This window comes from Falco rusticolus, chromosome 2 (genome assembly GCF_015220075.1).
Source record: "Falco rusticolus isolate bFalRus1 chromosome 2, bFalRus1.pri, whole genome shotgun sequence".
NCBI lineage: Eukaryota > Metazoa > Chordata > Aves > Falconiformes > Falconidae > Falco > Falco rusticolus.
The window spans coordinates 66088855-66113568 of record NC_051188.1 but is presented as its reverse complement, the minus strand read 5'-3'; the positions used below and the strand labels follow the sequence as shown (position 1 = coordinate 66113568).

At 44.9% G+C, this 24714-nt stretch overlaps 1 protein-coding gene across 2 annotated transcripts in view; it reads left to right on the top strand.

Annotated features, from left to right (window-relative positions):
* Positions 1 to 24714, top strand: part of LIMS1 (LIM zinc finger domain containing 1) — a 76392-nt gene that overhangs the window by 9152 nt on the left and 42526 nt on the right. Inside the window, exon 1 of one of the 2 annotated variants that reach the window (XM_037377392.1) lies at positions 23318 to 23877. The exons of the other annotated variant lie outside the window; for it this stretch is intronic. The gene's annotated coding sequence lies outside the window, so the exon portion shown is untranslated. Of the gene's footprint in view, positions 1 to 23317; positions 23878 to 24714 lie in introns of those variants that run through there. 2 annotated transcript variants of the gene reach the window in all.

The following is a 24714-nucleotide window of genomic DNA, read 5'->3' as shown; positions in this document are numbered from 1 at the left end:
TTGCTTAGCTGATATACTGCAAGCGGGAAATTATTTGGATTTCTTGTGTTGAATTGCATCTGAGTCACAAATGTGAAAATCAATAGTTCTATCATCACCATGCAGAGATGGGCAAACAGTACAGTTAAGAGGATCCTTGACATCACCTTTGGGAAAATTACTAGAACATGATAAAATGCCAGAGGATCCAGGAACAGTAATATTGTGTTATTGCTCAGCTTTCATGAAAAAGCTTTCTGCTCACCTTGGGCTATTTATTAATTTATAAATAGCTTTGTGAAGCTGTATTTAAAAGAGATATTCAAGGAGTTTGATGCTGTTGCGTGATCCTGATGTCTTTTCAGAGCAGTATCAGCATGGACAGATTTCCAAGGTAGGCAGAATTGTGAAATGAGTGTTTGTGTCATCTGAGGTAAAATTGGTTTAGTTGCTTTTACCCTATGTGTTTTGATAATGTGTAGCTGTGCAGTGGCTTGATTTCCATAATGGATTTTCTGTTAAGTCCATAAAGGCACAGTTAAAAATGTGCAGCAGTGTTACTTCCATGCATGTACAGAAACAAGTGCCGGAGTCCACGGAAGGGATGTGGCAGATGCTGGCTTGTAAGTCACTGTGTGCCCAGCAGAGCCACCACCACCATTGCAGCCATCACTTGGACAGTTTGGGTGGTAGCAACATGGTGTGGGGACATTTTCTAGGGAGGAAGGACTTCATCCTCCCAGAGGAGGAACCACGTCACTGAAAGCTGTCTTCTGGTGCCCCACCTCTGTAGGCATGAAGGATGTTGATGGTACAAATGTCAAGCAGAAGATTTTTCTGTCATGTGTTGAGTAATGCTCCTTGTTTGGTTTGCATTACAGATATTTATCGGTTCTCCCTGCCACAGTGGAGGGAGAATATAATAAAGAACTGCTGAGTCCAGATTTTTCTAACATATCATTAATCCCTTGCCATGAAAGTATGTGCAGAATGAGCTGGGCCTTAGTTGTAGATGAAAAGGTTTTCCATAAAACTTGGAAAAAGTAAGTTATCCACTCTGTGTTCATGGTCTAAATGATAAAGTTCTTGTAGCTGGTCTTGGGGATGCAAGGTCTACCTGAGTTAATTAGAAGGAAAAACATAACTTGTCACACTAAAAATACATTTTTCTGCATACCATGGAAATATCTAAAGTTCATGTTGATGTAAAGTTTAATAAACCAAAACTGTTTATGCCATCAATATCCAATATTTCAGATTGTAGTGCTGAATTAGTGCTGGAGTGGAAATATTGTAAGGATATTAACATAATTGCATTTGCTGAAAACTCTTCTATGTGCTTTTTTCTTTATGATATTAACAGAAATTGAGGAAGACAAGGACCTCATATTATTTGTCTCAAATATTGTTATCTTAAAGTGCACATTAAAAATTTACAGAAAGGACATACTTGCTTTTCAGAAATTCATAGACAGAGAAATGTATCTAAATAAAAATAATTGGATTAATATATTTAGTCTGAAGACAATAGAGTCCTGCTTATGCAGAGCGCTTGAATTAAATTCCTGAGTTCACTCAGGTCAAGTTATGAGTTTAAATTTACATATCCTTGGAGCCAGGAGCTAAACTGCATGGAGCTGACATGATATACGTCTACTAACAGGGCCTGGGTTCACCCTCATGTGAGGGTTAAACTGCATCTGTGCTACCACATTCTCTTTATAAGCTTTCTAACAAGATATATATTTCTCAGCATGTGAAGTATTTAAAACAACCAAGTAGGTAGGTACTACCAAGAGGTAGGAAATGTGGCAGGAGAAAATGCAGATTTTTTTTTTAAGTGATTCTGGCATAACTTATTCATTCCATAACCCTGTTCATTGTGTACAAGCAGATGTTGCAACAGGATGTTGCCTCCAAAATATTACTAGCAATTGCCTGGTCAGGTATATAAACACAGGTATTATAAACACAGGGTGCCGCTAACTGAATCCTTTCTTCTGAAGCAAGAAATGCATCAACAAGAGTTGCTAACATTTTAAAACCTCAGTGGATGACGGTACAGCATCAGAATCACTGTGGCAAGGGGTGCTTTGTTTATGCCTACCACCTTCACAGATTATCGTTGATGGCATTTTTTCCCGTGGATGCTGGAAAGCTGCAGCTGCCCTTCGGCAGGATGGTGCTGTCCATACCCGAGGAGAAGCTGGTGGCGTGGCATGGCACAGCTGTAGGAGGTGTGCCAAGTGGCTGCTCAGTGAGCAGTAAAAGTTACAGACCTTCCTGCTGTGCCTATCCCAGTGGGCTACGTGCACTGAAATGCAAGATTCGCTCCATATAAGTAACAAAAGAGTTGAGAGAAATGGTGAGAGCATCTAGACACATCCAGACACAAAGCAGTGGTCGGCAGCCTGCATGGTGGCATGGGTGTGGGCACCCTCCTGGCAACCTTGCCAGGTGGTGATGCCACCTCTCCTGTCTATTCTCAACACCAAATTATTTTTTTTTTCTTGTATACCTTATAATTTCTTATTACCTTATAATGGCATGCTAGAAGGTTTGATTTGCTAATAGCTGAGGTGTATCTTGTTTCTTTACTTCTGCAAATACGCATTTTCTGGGCTAACAAATGTGTGCTTTTACAGAGGACGTCTTCAATGCTTCGTCAACCTGAACCACAGCAGTGACTTTCTCTTCCTCCTCAGCACTGAGGCTGCACTACAAACTGATCGCACTTTATATACATGGGGGAAAAGAGGAAACTGCAGCTGAAGTCAGGAATTGTTTGCTTATTCATTAGTTACAAAGAGCCAAACTGAGGTCATTTCTAGTTAGCTGGCCAACTTGCTACTGCTTGCTTCTCTTGAGCTGTCTCTGCAGAACCGCTGTCTGCATCACCCCTCTGGCTGTATCTTTTGGGAGGTGAGGCCAGCAACCCAGGGAAGATGAAGATTAAATTGCAGGATTTTTTTTCCAGGAATACAGGAGCGTTTTCTAAGAATACAGAAGTGTCTTCTACGGGGGAAGAAGCATGTCCATCTCTCAAAACTGGAGGAGTGTGATTCAAAAAGGGGTTTTCTGCAGGTCCATATCAAGAGGGAAATTGGATGGACCACCAGCTGCATTTAGGATTTTGTAAACAGGGCAGCTTTTGCAGAGGTATTTTGAAATGTGGGGGTAACTTCATTTTTTGCTGCTTGACAGTGATATGAAAATACCTGAGGAACAGGTTTTAGGAATATTCCCTCCTCCACCGCACCCCTTTTTATTTCTTGTTTATTTTTAATTCTAAACCCATCAGTTTTCTCTTCCCTGAGCCCTATATCTGGAAGATTTGGGGCATGCTTGTTGAGAACGGATATTAGTTTGTCCTAGTACAAAACCGTTTGTGAACGAGCCCTAAGGTTTTACTGTGACATCCCACTTGCCATTGCTGTTGTCATGTTAATAGCTTTTCAGTCACATGAGAGTTTTGTAGCCTCAGACAGGAACTAAATTTCTAATGGAGAAAATAAACTCCTCAAAAAGAAAAAGAAAGTTTTGATTAAAAACGGTTGTTCTGATTTATACCTTTGCCGGCTTCTATAATAAAGGTTGACATGATTAGCTGTCAGAAATATAGGTGATTTTCCCTTACTCAGAATCAAGTTCCTTTCAAATCTGCAGGGGTTGTATCATTAACTTCAATAAAAATAGATTAGTGGAGCTTTGTGACAATTCCTCAAGACTGCATGCTTATAAATAAAGAATTCAGCACCAGTTTAAGGCAATATTTTATTATCTCCTGCAAGTCATTAGGAACACAGAAATACCTCCAGACATATGGTTTGATCATTCATTGTTTAATGTTGTGATAACGTACAAATGCTAAATGTTAGCATGATTAACTGATTTGGTGCTTACGGATTACAGCAAGTCTTTCCCAATTCTTCTCAAAGCCAATTGAAATTCCGTTGTTCTGTTTAATGGGTCTTGGTTTGGACTCCAGGGTCCTTAAGTGGAGCATCAATGGCCCAATAAGGCAAAATAATGTGCTAATCTGTCATTTCTCATATTTCAAGAAGAGCAGCTGCTTGTTAGATAGATGGGTATGACATGCCTGCCCAGTGTCACATGCTTGTACACACAGATAAATGCCTTCGGTGAGGTTGTTCTAAGTTGGATTTTACACGGAGCGAAGTATCTTTTGTATAATTTATGTCTTGCTTGTAAGTAGCAACTGAGATTGTTTCAGCTTTTTTTTTTTTTCATATAACCCCCCCCCCGAATTTGATTAAAAAGTGATTGTTGTACTATATGATGGTATAGTTTTACTTGCAGCATTTTGTAACAGATCTTGGCAACGCCCTTTTGTTGCCATAACTGGGTTTGCATAGTTTGGCAAACAGTCATGCAAATGTAAATGTGGGAAAGAAAACTGAAGTCTGGATCCGCAGGCTACAAAAAGCGAGTCAGTGCAGGTCTGCTTGCTCAAGAGGCTGGCACTCAAATGACAGTTTGGTTCCAGTCTTATGTGGCAGTGTTAAGAACTTGTATTAACCCAGTGTGCTGCTAACTGGTGTAATTTAATTTACAGTTTTAGCCCAGTAGCCACTTGGCTGCTGACCTGCACAGCGTTCTTTGGGCTTCAGCGCAAATAAAATGGTTACAGATGAGTAAGCAAGAAGGAGGTGCCTTTTCATGGGAGCCTTCGTGGATCCTTGTATAATTTCTGGGGAGTGAATTTTACAGTGAGTGTTGCGTCATGAAAGGGAGCAGAGGTCTGGGTTGACAGTGGAGTTACTACTGCAAGTGGGTGAGAGTAGGGTGGGATTGGTGTCCCATGGGACTGCAGGCTGCAGGGCTCCTGGTGACCTGCCTGTGATCCAGACTCTGCCACTGGCAGAGGGGAGGTCCAGGTGATCTGCTGGGCATGCGTGGGTCTGGTCTGAGGAGCTCGTGCCACGGGCTGGCGGTGTTTTGCAGTAGTTATATTTTGAAAAAGCCAAAACTCCTCTTCAGGAAAGGGAGAGCAAGGGAGAGGTGCTGCACCTTGTAGCAGTGGTTAGTGAAAGATGTACACAAATAAAACAGCAGCAGGGAAGATGGCATTTATACATCAGCTTGGCCAAGGGGATTTTAATCACTTATGGTGCATCCCATAAGCAGCAGGGCTCTGAAATGCCTGTGGCTGGGCACTTCGGTATGAAGAGGATAAAGAAAGAAGGAAGGAAGGAAGGAAAGTGAAGATAACACCTATAATGTCTGAGTCACTGTGGTGTCTAAAGTGCCTGGTGTATTTGTACTGCTTGCTAGATGTTTTCTGTCTTATCTGGCATTATACCAGTATTTCTCAATGACATTAGCCACAGCACGTTGGGACTTAATGGTAAAAACAGGATTTCTGTTCATTTAGTATCATTCCCCACTCCTGGATTCTGGAATACTGTAATGATTTATCCATTAAGTTGCTGAAACAATAATCTGTGTGTGTTGCATTGCATTTGTGTTCCTAATTAATTTATGCTGGTGATTTCAGCTGAATGCTGAGTGACAGGTCAGGCTGTTCAGAGCTGCCTGTTCTTATCTCCTTCATAAATACATGAGGAAAAGCCAACTTCTGAAGGGGATAGTTGCAAGGCAATGTTAGAACAGAGGATTGCCCGCCCTGGCAACAACAGTGGCAACCAAATGTGGTATTAAGCAGATGCTTGGACTACTTTTGCTTCCTCTGTGCAGGATTCCCATTGTAGCATCCCCAAAGGCGAGGGGGTGGGAGAGGGAGTGCTTTGTTTACGAGAGTTGCTAAAAGCCAATAAAATGAAGAGTATGTCTCTGCTGCAGGGGCACTTTCAGAAAGGTCTCTTTCCCCTAGGCTTGTTTTGTGGCTATGTAGTCTTCAGCAGGAGCAGGGCAATGAAGTGCCTTGGTCCATCCTGGTCTATGCTCAGCTTGGTCCTGCTGCCTGGAAAGGGGCAGGGGTGGGTCCAGCCTCTGCATGTGGCTGCTCTTGTGGTCCAGCCTTGCTGGTATGGTGGCAGCAGCAAGGTTTAGCTGTGGGAGCAGAGGAGGAAAGGATCTTCCAAAAAGTGACTTGACCAGCTTCAAGTCCATATGCTGGTCAGTGTTTCACCTGCATCGTTGGTCAGAGGGTTGGGTGGAAATCCAGGAGCTCCTTTGCCACTCCTCTGGAAGGATGCCAGATCTCACTCAGCCTCTCCCCAGGCACTCAGGAAGAGTGAAAGATGACTGACCACAAAAAAAGCGGTGTCTATTCGAGAAGTTTAAAAACTTGAGGGCTGCCCAGTAATTAGAAAAAATTAGAAAAAATTAGAAAAAATGGATTCATATATATTACAGGCTATCTGTCCTCTAAATCTTTTCCTGAAGGAGGGTTATAATGCTGATGTTCTTTGATGGGTCATCCAGGTGGGAATACAGGCTTTTAAGTTTCTAGAGCATGTTGTGCATGGCCTTGACATTTGAATATGCCATAAAAGTACAGGCTAGCATTTTTAGATGTGTTTTATTCCAGTTAACAGTACTGGCAGATTTCACTTACGCTATACACAACTCTGATTCCCATCCCAGTTTTTGAAAGAACAAATGGCTGGTGGTGTTCAGAGGCACACATTATGTGTAAGTTAAGTGTAGTTTGGGGCTGGGCTTACACCCATGTACAATACCACTCAGTGGGACAAATGTGGTCAGGCACAGGCACTAATGATACCTCTGTTGAACTGGGCAGAGCACACGGCACAGTGTTTATGCCAGCTGTGGGAAGACTGAAGATAATTTCATGTTGGTAGGTTTTATACCAGGACAGGTCACCTGCCAATATTTGTTAAAAATATCTGATCTGGGTAGGAGAGTTTATAGTGGATTGGTACTCGTCACCATGCTACGGCAGCATGTTTGATCCTACCTTAGAAGCTGTGAAGCAGGCTGTGCATAGACTGTCTCTCTGAACTGCGATTTCAAGGAGATTGTAGCTTGGTGAAGGTCAGAGAGCAGGGCTGGGAATGGCCTATAGATTTTGTTGTTGTTTGTTTGGGAAGAAGAGAGCTTATAAGAAAACACACAAGCAGCAAACAAAGGAAGCCTTTCCTGTGCCAGATGTCTTGCTCCTAAGTACATCAGTGATGAGATGCTCTTTAACTGGCATCCGTCTTCTGCCTTAGGGGGGAAAAACAGTCTCTGTTGTTCCTTAGTGGTGTCTGGTTTACAAATCCTTTGGTTTTATACCCTCAGTTATAGATTGATTGGACTGATTATTCTGTATTTGGGCAGGTGCCTTTGAGCATACAATCTCAGCATACATTAACGATTGACCTGAGGATAAAGCAGCCTCCTCCCCGCTGAGCAGAGGATGTTGCTCTGAACCCTGAAGTGCAGTGTTCTCCTCCAGCTCCTGTTTGGAGGGTGATGGTAGCATAGCACAGTGCCCGCAGTAACAGTCATCTCATCCCTCCCTTTGGGTAGGTATTCTGCATGGTTGGCCTAAAGACATTCTTAAAGATTTTATTGAAAATATGCATTTCTGTTGTACTTTACCCATGTGCGAATAACATATTAATGAAGGTCTCCATAGCTGAAAGGAATTCAGTGAGAAATCCTATGGCTGATCTCACCACAAGGAAAGTTTTATCTTCATTTGTCTTTCTTGCCTTTTCCCTCTTACTTCCAGTTTCTAATTGCTGTTCCATGGTTCCTGGTACTGTTGGTCAAAGCTGAGAACTGGTTTCATTTTTGTTTTAAAAATCTTTTCACATCTGTAGGCTGAAAGTCAGGACATGGAAAGTCTAGAATTTAAAGGAACTTCAGGGCACTTTGAGTGTGTTCTTTGTGGAAATCATATTTAATTTCAAATTCTAGGTACAGGATCGTTCAAGATAATTTAAAGCTGGATAATTTAAAAGCTGCTTTACTGTAATGATTCCAGGAAGAGAAGGCACTGGGTTATGAGTCCCATTCTGGGAACCACCGAGCATCTGAAGCCATTCTCATTCATTTCAGCAGAAGTTCAGATGTATTGCCCTAACCATCTTTTTGAAGGTGCTCAACTAAGTCTTACTCCCATGTCACATAATATATTTCATGTCATACTGGTCGGTATATCATCGTGTCTGGCTGTATTACTGCCTTGAATCCATTTACTGGAATTCCTATGCTTTCTTTTCAAGCATTTACTGCTAACCACTAATAAATCTGGAACATATTGGGACTTAGTGGGATGTTGGGCTTCCCAGGATGAAATCTCATTGTTTCCCATTACAGGCAGTGGCTGGCAGTTGCCTTCCCCTCCCTCCCACCCTCAGTCATCTGAAGTCCTCTTCTACTGCACCAGCTTTTTCTACCCAGGCTGTCCCTGCTTATTGCTGCCTTTGTCCCCCCATTCTGTGGATGTCTCTTCCCAGGGTGGTCCTGATGGAAAACATGCCTGCAGTTGCTCATATGTGGGGGGCAGAAGGCTCCTCTGGTACTGACTTCTGCAAATCCCATCTGAACTGCTTCATCTGCAATGACTGCAAGAAGTTTTGAGTAAATTCAAATGGCTCAGAAAAGCAGCCAGGGGCCCAGTCTGAAAGATAAGACTTGAATTAAGAGTACGTGCCCAACATCACATCTTTTACTTAATTCTTGTTTTCACCCAGGGGTTTTTGTTGTTTTGTTTTCTTCATTTTAAGCATTTAGAATGGGAAGTGTCTTTTCGTATTTCTGTAACTGCCCAGTGTATTTCGAAGCTCTTACATAAACAGGAGTCAAAAATGTCTCTCAAATCTCTGGTTGTCACAAGAGCCAGCATTAAATAGCAGGTTTCATCAGCTGCAGTCTGGCTGACTGTATCTTCCAGGGCTTTAAGTTTAGTGTCATGTGGGAATGAAAGATGACAGAAAGCTTCGCTTTTCTCCCGATTGCCCCTGCTCACAGGTCGCAGCGTGGCAGACCTGTAACCCCCCTGCAGCGATGGGGCGGTACCCGGGGAGAGGCAGGGAGCAGGGCATGTGGGAGATGCTGCAGGGAGGTGGACTCCCATGGCTGAGCTCCCAGCTGCCGAGCGTGGTTTTGTCTTGAGTTGTGTTTTGTTGTTTCTGGGGGGTTTTTTTGTTTGTTTTTGATGTTTTTTTTTTTTTTTTGTTAATAAAAACTTCCTCTGTGGGTTTTTTTTTTCCCTGAAGTTGAGGGAACCCAAATTGTTTTTCCATGTGTGGTTTCAGATGAAAATGCTTTTCTTCTTTTTCTTTCTGTCAAAAGAACTAGTGGAAAGATTTTGGAGTGTTATTCAAAGACCTTTTTTTCCCCACTCCCTGGATTTACTCTTTACTTTGGACTGATGCCTCATTTTTCATTAGCAGATCAGAGCTACCAAAAAAGGTGTCTGCTAGACAAGCAAAGTTACTTTTTAAGAATTAGCCTGGTACTCTTTTCCAACATCAGGATTGATAACTGTATGTTATTGACATTACCATGCTCTAAAAATGATAGTAAAATAAAGATGCTTTGGGCTGGCACTTTTTTGCTGTCCTGAATGAATTCTGTTATGGGCAGTGTTCAGAATAACTTGGAATCCTTGCAGCTCTGTATTAATTAGAAAGCAACAAAGTAAATTTCGGAAGTTACTTCTTTCTATTACTGGAATATCTAGTACACAGAATTAGTGTTTACTTTTTGTTAGGCACAACATCTGGGGATTTCAGTTTCTTCTGCAAAATGATCAAATTAGGGTGGTGATGGTTATTCTGAAAGTAGTACATCAGGGTTTTTTGGAGCTGTGTGGCAGTAGTATTTTCAAATGAGTTCTTCATAACTTTTGAGTGTTTATGGAAGTCCCAGGTTAAAGGCCATTTCCTTCTAGGGCTTATGTTTTCCTCATCTATTCCTATCATTATTATAAACATGTAACTTAACGTAAAGGAATGAATTAAGGGAAAAAATAAGCATATAATTGTCATACGAGTTCTGATACTGTCCTTATTCTTCTACATTTGCCCTATTTTCCACACAAATAAAAGTGACCTGTACCTTACCTCTAACCTGATGTTAATGTTTATATTTATTTGTATGCTATTTGATGTGCTATGGAACTTCATGACTTGCTATTTTTATAGCAGTTAAAGTAAATGGAAGTAGATATGGGAATGCCTGTTAGAGGAAGCACAAATGACATGCCAAAACCCACTGCAGATTAGTACTGACTTTAGTCCTCTGTTTTTAAATGCTTGTGTATGCTGTGATAGTAATTCTTTATCTGAACATGATTATTTATATGCAAACACACTTCATATGCGACCCCTATTTAGATTGTTTTTAGGATCCCTGTGAATGGTTCTTCTTCACATTCTTTCATGAAGGGTGTGTGCCCACAGAGGCTTTAAAAATTACTTTTAAGGGAGAACATTTCAGAGAAATACCACACCCTCTTGCTCCAAAAAAGCCTTGTGCTGTTTTTCTTTTGGCTGTGTTTCCTTTTGCTTTCTATTTCCTTCCTGAGATACGCATGCTACCTGAAAGTTGCCATGGAGTATTTGCCATGGTGGTACTGGCATAAGAGCCTGCATGGTGGGGCTGATACCAGATGACAGTTCATGAATCTATATCCCTCTTGAACCAGTGGTGAGCTGTGCATAGGATCATCCTTAAAGTTAAACCTAAAAAGATCTTTAGATCCAAACAAAGGTGGTTGTGCCAGTTTATCCAAGTCAAATTGAAGCAGCACTTCAACCATTGCAGTCTTCATGTATGAACAAGTGCACTTTTTCTCTGGCTGTTCATGTGCTTTCATTTCTGCAGAGCCCACAAGCAGCATTTTTGCTTGTGGTGGCTTCCTGAGCAGGTATAGCTGCAGAAAAGTAGAACTTGATGTGGTCCTTATTTTAGTCCCTGCCAAGGAGAGCAGGCTGTGGAGGGGCTGTCTGGGGTCAGCTTTCCTGGGACAAGCACTTCTGAGAAGACTAGGTGAAATAAAAAAGGGAGTAGGGGGCACGCAAAGATATGATCTCCTGCTAACTTGCTCTGGTCTTCATTTCCAATCTCCTTCACCATTTATCTTTAAATCTTTTCAGCTGGCATCTGACTGAGCATTTGGTTTCAGAAATTGTCTGCTAGTTGATATGAGGCTTGTTTCTGACACCAAGCAGCCACTGTCACCATGTTATCTGGCACAGCCATCTCCAAAGTGGTGTATGTGTGCAGGATGATGCATTGGAATGTGGGAAGAAAATATTAAGACTTCAGTAGTACATGCACATAATTTATAAATAAATAAATGTACATATATTGGGGGTGCGTGCTCAAAATTTTTTTACTGGTAGAGGTACGCAATCAAAATAGTTTGGAGACCACAGCTGTAGCAGATGGAAAATCAGCTTTAATTTTTATCCCTAATTTGCCACCTGATTATAGCTTTGCTAAATTCAGCCCTCCACAAATACAGCCCCCTCCCACATTTTAGCCACTGTGTAATGAAATGAATCCCCCGGGTAATTTGGCTGAATACCACCCCTTCTCTAACAGAAGACACAAATAAAAGGCTCTGGCTGAGAGGGAAGCATGCTTGCCAGTCTGCCTCTCCAGCACAGTTAATTAAAATGCATCCACGTGATGGATGCATTCCTTTTGACTTGAATGGGAGCTGGTTGGTTTCCCGGTTCAGGCAAAACAGTTGTTTTCTTCTCCTAAAGTGAAATGCCCAGTGTCTGATGCTCAATTTACCGAGGACGCTTAAGGGAAGGAAAGGGGAAGGGACGCAGCCAGGCAGCAGGGTGACTGAAGCAGGGCAGGGGAGCAAGCGCAGTGCCAAAATTTGTGGGGCTGGTGGGGCACAGCAAACGCAGAGGTGAGGTGACTCAGGGGGCATCCCTACTGGTCCGCCCCGCTGTGCCTCCGGGCCCGGATTCCTTCTGTCCACCACTCCTTTTCTCTTGGAGTGGTGCTTCCCTGCCCTCTCTGAAAATGAAAAAGCAGCAGCCTGCCAAGGTGCTTTGGAAGATGGCCTCTAGTGGGGCAGAGCAGTGGGATCTTGCTCCCAGTGGCAGCTGGATGAGCCTTGGGTGAACCCGCGATTTCACCCCATTTGGGGTTAGAAATATGGGCTCATGCTCATGGCCACCACATGGGCACCCAAGTGGGCAGCCACAGAGGGGAAGCAATTTGCTCCTCTTTGCACTGCCTGGTGTAAAAACTTCGGCAAAGGAGCAGGGAAGAAGAGTGGAACGGATGGACAGATGGACATCCCCTGTGTAGTTGTGTCCCCAGCCAGCGCTATCAGAGCCAGCTGTTAAATGCCAGAGCCCTGGCTGGCAGGAACGCTGCAGATCCAGCTGAGGTGGGACTGCACCGCTAATGAGTGCTTTGCTTGCAAGCTTTAGAGCCCTGAAGTCCTTCCCTTTTGCTCAGGTTAATCTATTCTGGGTTTTTTTTCCTTTCTTTTTAACTAAGCAGCCTTTCTGCTAGGGCTTATGTCTAGGCTCCAGGTGGTCTGAGGTGAGGGTGCAAGCCCAGAGCAGGATTTGGTCCCCAGCACTGCACCACCTCCTGCTCCTGGACCTTTGATAAATGGTGTTACCTCTGTCCCAGCTCCATGGCTGCCAGCTGAGCTTGAGGGCAAATAATTTAAGGACCATAAGATGCTCAAACACTACAGTCAGATCTGTACACAGTAGAGGGAAGCAGACAGTGGAGGACTGATATGTAAAAGGTTAGTCATCTGGGGAGCAGGTCCGTGCCTTGATATCCCCTTCTTCCTACCTAAAATAAGCAAAATCAGGTGAAACTGCAGTGTGTTTAGTATTTCACAGGAGGAACTGCAGACAAACAAAAAAGCACTGATGGTAAATTAATTCAATATGATTTATTATTCAGTACTAAGCAGTAGGGTGATTGAACTTGAACTTGATTTATAATGAAAGTAGTTCTGCTTCCCCTTAACAATTGCTTTTGTTACAGCCAGCAGGATGGAGTAGTACCTTGGGTTATCCTGCAGATATGAGTGTCCTGCTTTGCTGTAAGGTGTGCCCATTTTTCAAGGGGAAAAAGAAGAGTGAAATAATGGTGCCAGCTTGGAAAGTTATTGCATAGCTACTCTTACATAAAGAAGAATTATTTGCAAGAGCTTTAAAATATGTGCAATATGTGTTCTGACTTTCTACAAACTGGTGCTCTTAGGAGTTGCTGATATTAATTATGCCAGAGCTTTATGCTTCTAAGGTCAAACACAAGACTTTAATGTGAGTGATTACAGATAAGTTGTTACTTTTTTTTTTTAATCTTCTGAAAGGTATCCTTTTGCTCCTTACCTGCTTAAACATGCAGCACACACTTCTGCCTCTCTGCTACTGCACTTAATGCTGCACCTTCTCCCTGCGCTACTATAAAAGCACAGTAAGTGCCTGAATAAGCCAGTGGGTGAGAGTGCTGAGGAAGGAGAGGTGAGGAAGGACTGGCAATCTACCTGGGTGATGGAAGGGGAGCTGGATGAGATGCCTGGGTGACTTCTGCAAGTGCATGACCGCAGTGCTGTTGACCTGCAGGGGTGGAGGAGTTCTTGAGGGTCACTGCACTGACATGCAAGACAGACGTGTGGACTAGAAAGGGTTGTCCTGTGAATAGACGTACTTCAGGCTATTATGGCTTATAAGTCTTTGCACTCTTCATTTTCTGTGACTCCCAAAATAGGGTGGGAAAAGGGCAGAAGAGAAAAGCAGTGTGGTAGGTGAGGTGGGATGTTGAATGGTGAGCACAGAAGTCAGTGCTACACATAGGTGGTAATAATTTCTGTTGCTTGTGTAGTATGCAAATATGCCAACCAGTATGTAATAAAAAACTTCAAGGCAGCTTCATGTTGAAACAAAGATTTATTCAAACTGGGGACCCAGCTGATAATGTGAATGAAGTCCAATAATCAAAACAGTTATTCTTAGGTAGGATATTTGAATTGGAGAGCCTGCAGTCTCTCTCTGAGTCTTTAAAGTACTTTTCAGTCTTGTGAGAGATTATATTGAGAACACTTGAAATTTTGAAGAGTGACTCACTGTATTTTCCCCTCCAAACAATTAAGCCATTTCAGTGAGCTCATTTTCACTAGTCTGATATGTAGCAACTTGTTTTTCCCTCTGCTGCTGCCTAAATTTATTCCTTTAGTAGTGTTGTTAAATGTGAACCTTTTTAATGACTTTTTTTTTTTTGTTAATGCTGCGGTCAATCAGTAACCCTGGGGTTCATCAGTGCATGGAGGATTGCCACAGGTAACATAATTCTGTTAATCTGGACATTGAGCAAATAGCTCTAGAAAGAAGTTCAGTTTTGCAGCGAGTAGGTTTTTCTGAGTTTTCCCTCAGACTGGGGCAGCCATTTATGCCCCAGCTTTCTCTTCTCTGTGGTCCAGCCCTGACTGGGTGGGCAAGTCCAGGCAGGCATTATCTTGGCTGATCATTCAGCCAGAAAACCCTGAGGTGGCTCTGAGATTCGAAGACGAAGTAAATGTACCCTGATATAGTGGGTGCATGGACTTTCTTTACAAGCTGAGCCACTGCTGTCGTCTTGCAAAGGCTGGGGAGTAGGGCAAGCCCTTGCAGTGGCCTGGTGAGACACTGGCAAGCAAAAGTTACTTGATATCAGTGGGAGGAGAGGGGGAAAGGCATAATTCATATCCTCACTCCTGATGGGAGACAGTGGGGTGCAAAAGGGAGGGAGGTGAGACAGGAGGGAGGCAGAGGCTCAGAGGGAGTCAGGGCAGCCAGCTGGCCCTGGATCCATGGCAGCACGTGTCGGAGGGAGACCCCTGGTCCGCTGCCAGCAAGTTTGGGAGAAAAGCAGGAGGAAAGCAGCTACTGATGGTGTCAGAGTGCTAGTCAGAGTCTGACTGCTGAGTGCTCTTCAAAGGGCTGGCGCCTGTAAGAATGAAGGGTTGGGCCTTATCTCATTTCCCCTTTAATGTAACCCCAGGGATGGGGGAGATGATTAATGAAACCCTGGCAGTGAATGGAGCCAAAACCAGGCTGAAATGTTTAAATAATTTCTCACAGGAGATTTGTCTTTTGGTCCTTTTGTACCATTCGACAGGCCTAACCTTCCAGTTTGCACGTTGTTTATTTTCTCCTGGCTGTCACTGTTCTTGTTTAATCCTTAAAGATAATGGTATGCAGTAATAATGGTGAGGAAGAATGCTTTTCTTAACATTCACATCAAGCATAGTGTGATACCATTTCTGTAATATTTTGGCTTAATACTATGCGCGTGGTGCCAGCAGTAGTACTGAATTGTTCACAGACTGCTGTAATGCTCATAAGGCATGCTTTTTCAGAGCTCACGTAAGAGGCCTCAGAAGACGTGCAGAAGAGGGAACATTGTATTTATATTTGAAAATGGTGGCAAAAATAGGCTGCTAGAGAATTAAAGCTCAGTCAGCCTAACTTTGATCCCTAGCAAGGCATGAATGCAACTAACAGTCAATATACAAGCACTTACAGAGCAGTACAGCATTAAAAAAGCTGTGTGGATTTCTAAGAACAGATAGTTTCAAAGCAGCCAGTTTTCCAACTCTGACAGATGAGCATGCCATGTAAACAGAAGGGAGGGAATAAATGAGGTGTATCTGCTGATGCCCTCTTGCACAAAATTTTATAAGCAAACAAGAGGCTCTAAAATTAGAGCCATGGTGATTAACTTCTTTGGAACACAAGCCTTGCAGCTTCTCTTTCTTCAAGTATCGGCCCATCCACTCTTGCCACTGGTTTGTTGCTGTCCTACCTTCCTTTATCATCCTCTTGCGAGATGTATTAGTTCAGACTCAATGCTAGTTTTCACTGCTGCTGGCCTTGTTCAAGAAAAGCATATAGCAGTTTGGAAGTGATAGTCTAGGTCAAATTGCCAGAAGGGGGGTGTGCAGCTGCTTGAAAAGAAGCATTTGGGTAGGAATTCTTCACAGAGCCACCAACAGGATGGACACGGACACACACACCCCACCCCTGGACCTTCTTGACAGCACCGTGCAGGAGTTCCTCTTTTCCCACTTGCATTGAATAACTTGATCAGTGATATGGATGCTGGAGCTGAAAGTTAGCTTAGGAAGTTTGTGGGTGTCCTTGACTTGGAGGAACCTCGAGGGGCATAGGAGTTGAATTGAAAATTATTGTGGCAGGCGGGAGAGAGGGTCCACGATGAAGAAGTTGAAATTTCACAAAGTGCTAAGAGTTGTACGCATGAAGGAGAATTCAAATGGATGTGGGCTGGGCCATCTGGAGGATGTATTGAAAAGATTTAGCATGTCTTGTTATGTGCTTGCACAGAGCTTATTTTGGAAATGTTGTTTGTAAAATATAAAGAGGGGTTGACCTAGTTTTTTGTTGGTTTTTTTTTAAGAGACTGTGTATTCATTACTGGAAAAGCCTAAGAGCCGTTGTCCTGCCAGAGGAGGATAACAGAGAGGCCTTGTTAAATCAACAATGTACTTGAAGATTGGAAAGAGTGCAGCAGCCACTAGCTGGTGCGTGCTGCTTTACTGAAACGTAACAGGGTTGTGTCCATGGATGGCAAATCTATTTCGGTTGTTAATATGTCTGTAGTCTCTGTAAGTGAAATAGGAGGAATATGATAGCCCTACCCAGGAATTAAGATCACTTTTTTCTCCAAAACAGCATTTCCTCCTTCTGTGCTCTTATGCCAGAAAGGGCATGGCTACAGAGAAGTAGGTAGGGGAAACAAGAGATCGCCAAAATAGGACCTGTGCCCTGACATATTCTTGATGATTGTGTGTCAGTTTGGGATGAGAAGTGCCCGCGGCTGTGCTGTCTGCATGCAGCAGGGTATTCGCATCTCCCCACATATTAGGGTGCAGGCTGCGTGGAACCATCCAGCCATGCTGGGCAATATTTAGCCCTTCTGTTTGTCTTCCCCCATCATGGGAACTGCAGAGGAGGTGGCTGGGGAGAACGGCAGGGATGATGTCTTCCCTTTCTGGCCATGAGGATCCTGGAGTTGGGATCTGGTCATTGTGGCTTTGGACTCTGCAGATGAGATTATAACAGTAACCAGGACCATGGGCAGACTCAAAATAGATGAACATTAATGTCTTTGGGATTCAAAAAGTAACCAGCATGTAATGTTTATTGTTTTGGAGCAGATTCCATTGTTTAACTGCTAAACAAGAGGAATGCCATTTCGCTTCTCCCAGCAGTACGCTGGCAGAAAGGTCAAGCCCTTCTGCTGTTACTCCTAAGCACATTAGAGGAGAGGAAGCTTTTGACGGCTCCCAGCATCAAATACTTCCCCTGATCAGCTGCTGCGACTCCAGTCCCACAGTGCAGTAGGTGTGCCATCAGCCTGTGCCTGGTACTCCGAGTCCCTGTGGTCTGCTCCTGCTCTGCTCAGATGGCAGATGCCACCAGGCTCAGGAGAGGACACTCGGCAAGGAGAGCGGGTCTAGCAGTGGAGCTGGTGTTCCCCATGACTTGGCGAGGGGCCCTCAGCCAAGCAGTGCAGTTCATCCCAGAGTATCGCTCCAGGCCTGGCCCGGGTGTAGCGATAGCACAATTTCAAAAGTTGTGTTTAAATATTGCAGTGTGTTCAAGAGGAGAGAAATGGCTGTCAGTCCTCTTGCCAGTTGGGAGTAGGAGACATTTTTAATGGTGCCGTTTCTTAGAATTATAAAACGGTTTGGGTTGGAAGGGACCTTCAAAAGTCATCTGGTCCGACCCCTCAGCACAGAGCAGGGACGCCTGCCCCTGCTCAGGTTGCTCAGAGCCCTGTCCAGCCTGGCCTTGAATGTTTGCAGGGATGGGGCATCTACCACCTCTGCGGGCAGCCTGTGCCAGTGTCTCAGCACCCACATCGTGAAGAAGTTCCTCCTCATTTGAACGGCTGCCATTTTGACTTCTTGCCTGAGCCTGAGTCAGGCAGGTTGGGAGGTCCGGCTTTGATTTCAGCGGATTTTCTGCTAGCCTTCCGTCACCCGTTCTTAGCGGCTTGGCGTGGCCGCTTGGATGACGCTGAAAGGAAGGACTGCAGGGGAAACCCCGGGGGCTTTCTGTCCGGGGGGGTCCCCCCTCTCCTTCTCTCGAACGGCTGCGCCGGTACGGCTTGGTGATTTGTGGGGAGCGGGCGGGCCCGGCGGGCCGTGAGGCGGCGGCTGCGGCTGAGGGACGGCGGCTCCCCCTGCCGGTGGGAGCGCGGCGGGACGGCGGGCTAAGCCGGCTCCCCGGCGTGGGTCCGGGGCACGGCCCCCGGGGCAGCCCGCGGCTGCAGGCGGGGCCTCCCCCTGCGGGGCCGCATCTCCCGCCGGCGGGCGGCGGTGGCTGCGGGCGGGGCCGCTGCAGGAGCTGTTTAGGAGCGTTCGGCGTGAGGGGCAGGGGGCCGTGGCTCTGCACCGCCCCTGAGCCGGGCGTTTTACCCGGCTGGGTCTTCGCGGGGGGACGCGCGCAGTTCGCATGCGGGTGCCTTCTGAAATGTACGAGGGCCGCCTTCTAATTGCCAGTGCTTTACTGATAGCGGCTCATTGGGAGAGATGATTGCAGACCTGGACAAGGCTGGGATCTAAGCGTCCTGAAAAGACGACAAACAAAGTTTTCGCAAAGTTCCCCTCTCTTCCAGTGCACCCGTGCCCATGGCCTGCTCCCCCCCACTCCCGCGCCCCCCCCCTGCTCCCCAGCCCGCAGGGTGTCTGCCAGTCCCGTGGCCCTCATCCCCGCGCAGGGCACCCGCGCTGAGGGAACATGGCACTTCTGCTGAAATGGAGAGATCAGAGTCACAGGAAGGTCAGGGTTGGAAGGCATCTCTGCAGATCACCCAGTCCAAGCCCCTGCTACAGCAGGGTCACCCACAGCAGGTTGCACAGAGTCGTGTCCAGGTGGGTTTGAATGTCCCCAGAGAAGGAGGCTGCACAGCCCCTCTGGGCAGCCTGTCCCAGGGCTCCGTCACCCTCAAGGTGTTTTTCCTCACGTTCAGGTGGAACTCCCTGTGTTGCAGTTTGTGTCAGTTGCCCCTTGTCCTGTCACTGGACACCACTGAAAAGAGCCTGTCCCCATCCTCCTGACACTCGCCCTTAAGATATTTGTATGCATTGGTAAGATCCCCTCTCAGTCTTCTCTTCTCCACGCTAAGCAGGCCCATCTCCCTCAGCCTTTCCTCACAAGGGAGATGCTCCATTCCCTCATCACCCCTCCACTGGACCCTCCCCCTGTCCCTCTGGAACTGGGGAGCCCAGCACCGGGCACAGCACTCCAGGTGCGGCCTCACCAGGGCAGAGCAGAGGGGGAGGATCACCTCCCTCGACCTGCTGGCCATGCTGCTCCTCATGCACCCCAGGGTGCCATTGGCCTTGGCCATGGGGACACACTGCTGGCTCGTGGTCAATTTGGGGTCCACCAGAACTCCCTAGTCCTTGTCTGTAGAGCTGCCTTCCAGCAGGTTAGCCCCCAGCCTGTACTGGTGCATGGGGTTGTTCCTCCCCAGGTGCCGGACCTTACACTTTTGCCTTTGTTGAACTTCAGTGAAGGTTCCTCTCTGCCCAACGAGAGTCGGCCGTTCAGGTCTCACTGAATGGCAGCGCAGCCACTCCTCCCGGTTCGGTATCATCCACAAACTTGCTGAGGGCACACTCTGTCCCTTCACCCAGGTCACTGATGAATAAGTTGAACAGGACTGGGCCCAGTACTGACCCCTGGGGAACAGCACTAGCTGCAGGCCTCTGGCTGGACTCTGTGGTGCTGGTCACAACTGCCTGAGCTCTGCCATTCAACCTGTTCTTAATCCACCGTCCGCTCATCTAACACACGCTTCCAGAGTTTACATATGATGCTTCTTGCAAGTTGCTCCCTTATGCTGGGTATGGGGCTCACGGGTCCTTTGCTCTGTACTAGTTGCATTCACTAACCTACCCCCCAAACCCGAGTCTTACGCTGGTTTGGCAGGCTGTGTAGGCCAGGAGAGGGCTCTCATGAGGCACAGGAGATGGCCTAAAGCCCATGCAACATGTTCCTTGGGGCTGGGGTGGAGTGAGAGGGGGAGGGAGTGTGGTGGTGGAGGAAGGAGTAGCGTCAGAAGGAGAGAAAAGGAAGTAGACTTTGCCCTTTCAGTGATGGTGAGCTTCTAGATCAGCTCAGTCATCTCATGTATACACCCTCAGTGAACTGGAACAGCTGAGGCATGTGTACGTATTTCCTTCTGCTTATTTTGCTCCAGGAATGGTGATCTCACAGGGTGGCAAGGCAGACAGCTGCAGGGTATGACTGTCTGGCTTCTTCTCCAGCTCCTGGCAATGCGGGCACCTCAAAGATCTTCTTGTGGAGGGTTACACAAGCTGCCTGAAGCAGAGAGGACGCAGACCTGGCCAGGAGCTGCAAAGTGTTAAGCAGCCTGGAGCAGCCCTGGGGATCTGTCTCCACCCATATGCTGCTGTTCTGGTTCATGGTGGCCTGCTAGAGGAGCAAAGAAGAATACTGTGGGGAATGTGGGTCTGAAGCAATGGTTCCTTCCCACAGTCAACCTTTGCTTGACACCACTGATCTAATTTCATGCCTAGCCCAGGTCCAGTTCATTCTCTTCTACCTCAGGAGCTTCATCATCACTGTAAAGCCACAGCTGCTTATCCCATCTTCTGCTGGTGCTGGAAGCCCTGGTGCCAGAATCAAGCTGATAGGCTTGCTTTGTTCACAGGTTTTCTTTTAGCACAGCCCTTTTAGAAAACGGATTGGTGATACAGTAGGGCCAACTACTGCAAAGTGAACAAAATTACAAAACATAGTTTAGCCAAGCCAAACTGGTTAATAAATGGCTCAGACGTGCTTTAAAAAGTGTTAATTGAAGAGTTAATGCTTGTTTTCCTAGTTACCTTTTAACAGATGCTTATTGGCATTCTTTGTGAAGTCTTGCAGCTTTTACAGTTATCATGAATCAGCAAACTGCCCTTGTCTTCCTATAAAAGTGAAACTGCTGGCATATGAGTAATATATGAAATAACATGCATTGCAATAGCAAGCAAGGCCTCTCTTTGATTCTGTATGGAAGTGGTTTATTGTGATTTTCTTCATCTTTGAGAACAAACTGCTGTTACATTGACATTTGCTACCTTATTTTGAGAGACAAAGCTGTAGTGCATTCTTTCTCCTAGGTTAGCAACTATCCAATGATAAGTTTAATGCAACTTTGCTGCTGCTTTTGTACTTGAAGGGCCTTTGCAGGAGAGAAGTTGTTCAAATGAGGAAGTGCTATGCGATAGTATGGGAAACAGCAGCTTGGAAAGATAACTTACATTGTTAATTTGCCCACAGAAAAGGGTTAGCGGTAATGTTAAGTGGCCTGGAGACAGAAAGAAGGAGCAAGAAGCAGTATGTAGAGAGATGTGGTGGATAGGGGAAAGTAAAAAGAGACTCATTAAATGAGGCCCCTCATAGCATTATTTGGTGAAAGCAGGTAAGAAAGATTAATGAGATGCATGTGCATTATCTGCCAAAAATCTCATAAGAAGGCAAGGTCTTGTGCACCAGACTTCACCAAGATGCATTGAATTTTGCAGATGAACACATAACAGTGCACTAAGTACAGTTTAAAATATCTGAATAGAGAATATCTCTGTATTGCTTTTAGGGTCACTGTTGAATGCCAGCACAAATGTTATGTCTGAAGGCAGCACATCAGTTTCTCCATTAAATGCTGCTATAGTTCTGGGGCTGGCTCTACTTAGTTTCACAGTTTGGGAGCATGGAGGGCAACCAGTCATGTTTTCACATGATGTATTTGCTTTTTAAATTATGTTTGTCCATAAACAGACAAATTAATAAATAACCTTCTGAGTGACCAAGAAAAAAAAATACCCATTTTCTTGAATTCTTGTGTAAATTTTATAAACATACTTTGTAACCATTAGTGTCAATGAGTGGTAAAATAGTGTTATGAGGGTTAGATATTTGCAATTAAAACTGTTAAACCTGTAAAAACTTTTTGGCTTGCTCTGTCCAAGCCAATATGTACCTGGAAGAAAGCTGCCTTTAAATGGATTGCACAATATATAAAAACTATACTTTTATTTTTCTGTAACAGTAGCAAGCCAAAAGGCAGGTTATTATGAGCATGCAGTAGAAAATGCTGGTGGGTAGATTTGCTCTTGTAAGTGGCCTGGAGCCATACTGCTGTACGAACAGAGCTGGGGACAAGTTCTGCCTGCAGGCATGCCCTGCATGTCCCCTGTGGAGGTCATGTTGAGGCCTTGTTTCTCTGTCCCCGTCACTGGCAGTGAGCGAGGTTTTAAGCTCCACTTGATACAGCTCTGTGCAGCGAGTGGCAGGGGAACATTGTCGATCTGGAGGATATTGCTGCTTTAAGCTGCAAAGGATTGCCTGGGGCCTTTGAGGCATGCAGGGGATCCAGATTGCTTTAGGAAAACTGACTTTGAGCCTCTGTCCGCAAGAGAGAGACACAGCTCAACTCTTGCTTGGTTGTGCAGGTCGATCACCCTAACCTTCTCTAGGAGGTGGTGGTGATTTTCTGTTCCCAGTTAGTCCTTGCCTTGTGCTGAGGTTGTCAGAGATGGCAGTGGTCTTCCAGGAGATGGAGAGTGAAACTGGCTGTCTTTGTCTCAGAAAAGAAGAGGACTGGAGGGTTTTCCCTCCTTTCTCAACAGGTGGGAAGGTGGGGAGAGAGGGTCTTCCTTCTCCCCTTGGCATTGACAGAAGTGCTTGTGGTGGTATAAGGTGGCCCTGTGCAGTAGGGACCTGGGACCCTGTCATGCTTGTTGACATGTCTGGGGTTAGGCACACAGGGTTGTTGCCTGTTCCTTTTCTCTTTGTCCCTAGAATAACACTGTAAAAAACCAGAAGTTAATGTATACCTCCAGAGGGACTGAAGTTGTCACAGTCATCTTTAGTCGCTGGAATATCAGGAAATGTATAGGATGAAAACACCTCAGTGATCCCAAGAAGTGGTTCCACAGCTGTTGGCTGTTCCCTCTCCATGTTTTGTACTTTTGTCATTTAAAAAATAGCGATGGTATAACTAAAGCTGAACCCTTTCTTGTGGGATAGAGGATTTGCTTCTTTCTTTCTCCTTGGTGGTTTTGAGATGGAGAATTGTCGTGACACAATTTGAGGAGCTGAACTGTGAGCTTTGATGGACTTTCCCTGTTCTTTACAGCATCAAATTTTTACAGGGGAAAGAAGGAAGTGGTTTGCCAAGTCACTTTTTGTTTTTTAAAAAAATTTTATCACAACTACCAGTCATAACCACAAAAATAACATGTGAACAGTGAGTATTCAGTGTAAAGCTATATATGGGAAAGGCTGTTCATTGTGAACCTGCTGCCAGGGAGGCTACACGGTGCTGGTAAGTGTCCACCCAGTCACTCGGGCTGAGGTCTGTCTGTCATGTCTGCCTCAGTGCATGTTGTTCTGCTTTCCAAGCTGGCAGCTTGGCAACTAATTCTACAGTCTTTTAGCCATTCTTGGGGAAGTTCTAACAAACAGGAGCCACACATGGGAATGGTGATAAATAGAGTTAGGAAGAGGATGGATAATAGTTTTGCTTGCTAGGTTTTATTACTACTAAAAGCGAGCGGCACTGGTAACAGAGCTTTGAGAAAAGTCCTTCATCGTTCTTGAAATGTGTAAAGGAGCCCTGGTATTCCCAGTAGTTTTTTATCCATTGCCATTCTGGAGTGTTTTTAGGGACACTATTTTGTCCCCACCCAGAACAGAAGATTCATGGTCGGTTTGAAGATGACTCATTGCTGATGGGGTTTTTTGAGCAATGGGATAATTGGCGGTAGCTGAGGAAGAGGGCACTGCGACAAAGTAATTGAACCTGAAAGTGTAATTCCAGTGGAAGGAATAGTTTTGTCCCACCTGTTACAGGAATTTTATCACTTTTGATACGATTTGAGGGAGTCTTGTGTTCAGAAGTTGGTCACTCTTCCAGTGAAGCAAACCTTTTACGGTAGGGCAGCTGTACTTTTTTGATTTAAGGTTTTTGCTCTAATTTAAGAATCTTAAGTGTGTTTTTCATGTGCTTTAAAATATTATGAAAAGTCCATGTGAAATCATATTTTTATTTTTTGTGCTGAATCCAGAGGTAATTTTTGCAGCATTGGGGAGGGTGGTGGTGTTTCTGTTTTACATTATTCTGAATTTCCAGGATTAATTAGTTTCATTTTTTTTCGCACTGTGAATTTCTTTCTCAGTGTGGATTTTTTTCTGCATGGATATGGATTACAAGTTTTAATAACTTTAAAATGAAAATGCCTACACTTAAAGGTATTTTTTTTGAGTGGCTGAAAATTGCACTTTGCCTGTGTTTCTTAAGTGTTTACATGTATTCAGCTTCATTTTTGTAGACACGTGAGCTACTTTGTATGTTCTGCTTTAGAGAGTACCTTAGTTCTTACAGTAGAAAACATCATACTACTAGTCTCTGTCCTTCTAAAGGTGATCATCTCACAGGAACCACTGCTTTCTACCTTTCCTGGAAATGGTGGTCAGAGTATAGGACCACTTTTTAGCATATCTGGTCTCCTGTGCTATCTCAAGTGTTTTCTCTGTGCCCTCACTGCTTCACTTTCTTTCCTTTGTTTCCCCTACCTTGTTTTTTGGCAGTAGGAGCCATTTGAGGTGGCTGTATGGTACATTCACAGATGTACAGTCAGGATCAGTGCTTCCTCAGGGCTGTTAAATTGACTGTCCTTCACCATTCGGCTCATTGTTCTTACAAGCAACAGCATTTAAAGCCTCCAGTACCCTCTCAGGAGCTCAGGGTTGGGTTGTTCTTCCAAAACCC